This window comes from Mustela putorius, unplaced genomic scaffold (genome assembly GCF_011764305.1).
Source record: "Mustela putorius furo isolate JIRA1106 unplaced genomic scaffold, ASM1176430v1.1 tig00003974_pilon_pilon_pilon, whole genome shotgun sequence".
Classification (NCBI taxonomy): domain Eukaryota; kingdom Metazoa; phylum Chordata; class Mammalia; order Carnivora; family Mustelidae; genus Mustela; species Mustela putorius.
In genome coordinates, this window is record NW_025422117.1 from 6905851 (window position 1) to 6908523 (window position 2673).

Sequence of the window (2673 nt, forward strand, 5' to 3'; positions counted from 1 at the left end):
TTCAAGAAGAACATCTGATTTCCAGAATGGATCACTGATGTTAAATGGAAGTCTATATTTCACTTAGACTATTTTTTTTTTTTTTTAAATAGAAAGGATCTACAAGGAAGGTTTGAAATTGAGCATTGGTTCAGGAAATAAGCTTTATCTGCCATAAATCCTTTATAAGATAATCCACATCTGTTCCCTCCTTTCATTCCTGAAGTGCTAGGAAATTCTGTTTTTGGCTGGTTTCTAGTTTAAGAGATTCTGTTTTCTTTGGCATAACGCTGATGGCAGCATATTTCGCAGAGAACAAATAGTTGTTAATGAAAGAGCCATTGTCAGACTAGGAACACAGAAGAGGTTGTTGAAACAGATTTGTGACTGTTTCAGGATGGTCCCCAAAGTCATGGCTCAATTAGACTTGCGTAAAATGAACGATGCTCTGTGCATTCCAATACTCAGGTAAACAAACTTACATTTCCAACTTGTCTCTTCCCTCCACCATTGTCACTTGTCAATCCATTTTCCACAGTGCCGACAAATCTTTCTAGATTATATTTCTATTACTTCCAGACTAATATCTTTTTAAAATCATCCATAGGCCCTATAGGTAATGTCCAACCCCCTTTTCACCACTTCTTATCATATATCATGAATAATATTCATGAATATTAAGTATGCAACATTTGGAAAAATACAAATGACCAAACCCGAAACAAAGACTAGAAAGAAGAGCCATTGAAGTGATTAAAAAACTAAGAACCAGTAACCAAGAAATCTTCAGGAGGTAAAGAACATCCAGGGCAATGAAAAAAAACGAACAACAACAAAAACAAAAAACCAGCAGGAAGAACAAGTAAATGAGGAGGGATCTATTTCAACGAATTAATCTTACTTATACAATTTTGCATATACATTCCATGATAAACACCTGCCTTGTCTGGAACATTTGTTCTCAGAGAAATGTTCTGAAATGCAGAACTTGTAATGTTTAAGCTTGTAAATGTTTAAATGTCAATGTGTAAAGACAGTACATAGGTATTGAGCTGAGAACACAGGAAACCAAGAAAATATAAAGCTAATGTAATATTTTTTTCTGAAAATGTATAATTCAGTACCTATTCTAAATAGATCAAAAGTATAATAAGCTAGGTCATGGCAAAAACTTGAGGCTGCAATGTTCAGTAGGAAGAATCTTGATTAGAAGTGTAAATATCTGATCTTTGTATTGGCTCAGACACCATCTAATATGGCAACATATAAGGCAAACAACTCTCTTAAATATATCATTTGCACCAAAATGAAACAACGCTGTAAAAGAAAGTGAATGTAAAGCCTGTCAGGATTTTTTTTTTTTTAAATAATCTATTATTGGGGGCACTGGGATGGCTCAGTTGATAAATATCCAACTCCTGCTTTCAGTTCAGGTCATGATCTCAGGGTCCTGAAATCAAACCCCACATCGCTCAGTATGGAGTCTACTTGTCTCTCTCCCTCTCCCTTTGCCCCTCCCCTTGTGCATGTTTCTCTTTCTCTAATAATTAACTCTTTAAAAAAAAAATCTGGTGCTCGCTTCGGCAGCACATATACTAAAATTGGAATGATACAGAGAAGATTAACATGGCCCCTGCGCAAGGATGACACGCAAATTCGTGAAGCGTTCCATATTTTATGTGGTTTCCCCATGAGCTGCCGCAATTCGCGGAGGAAACAGTATCGCTCAAAGTGAAAAAAAATAGTAAAATTGTGATATTTTAGTAGAAAAAGAAAATCTGTCACTCACTGGGTGGGACTTCAGCAAATGATTTAACTTCTTTTTATGTTTTAGTCTACGAAAGTTAGGATAATTTATATTCATTAAATGTTAGTCCCTTTTTACTTATAAAATAGAAATAACATTTAGATTTTACTCATGTATCCCAAGAAACAATGTGAATTGAATAGTAACAGCTACTGTTAATTTTAACAGGATAAATTTACATTAAATTTATTCATTTCATAACATATTTTTTCTTAGGGATTCTGTATAATGGTTCATAAATACACCTCTTCCTAGAATCAATGGCTAAAAAAACTATGAGCAGAAATGGATTCTAGAGATTGTAAAATACAAGAAGACTGAGGAGTAGAAACATGAGCTTTTTGCCAGCCATGAGGAATAGTGTGACACTTTCCAGTGGGCAAGAAATTCATCTTTTAATGTGTATAAATCAGGAATATGATGAAAATTATAATTTAGAAAGATATGACTATATGCAATGCAAAAAACAATTGCATAATGACAATTCTGAGGGAATATGCAAATTTAGTCACTGTGGCAAACCCAATAAAGAAATGACAATGTCCAAAACTAAAACTTGGGGTTAAAATACCATATGGTATGAATAGAGGTTTCTGTGATCTGCTAAGGAATGTTGTTAGACTTGTGCTGCACAAATGACCTTGGGAGTTTGATTAGCTGACATTAGCTGGCCTCCAGGTCAGAACTGGCCCTTCTGGCCTCAACACCAAGAGCTATAAATTTTGTCTTACCTTCAAGCTGCAGGCTGAGTTGCCCGCTCCGCAACCCACCCCCCCCAGAATGAAATCCAGGAGGGGAGGCAAGCCCACCTAGCTTAGGCTCCTTGAATTTGTAAGGACACACTAATACAAGAGTGTGGCTCGCTCCAAACTGCACACAGGCAGACT

General features: G+C 35.9%; 1 non-coding gene across 1 annotated transcript; it reads left to right on the top strand.

Annotated features, from left to right (window-relative positions):
• The first annotated feature begins 1550 nt into the window (after positions 1 to 1550).
• Positions 1551 to 1657, top strand: LOC123389476. The gene has a single exon (XR_006604067.1). It is a non-coding gene; the product is annotated as a U6 spliceosomal RNA (small nuclear RNA).
• The last annotated feature ends 1016 nt before the right edge of the window (positions 1658 to 2673 follow it).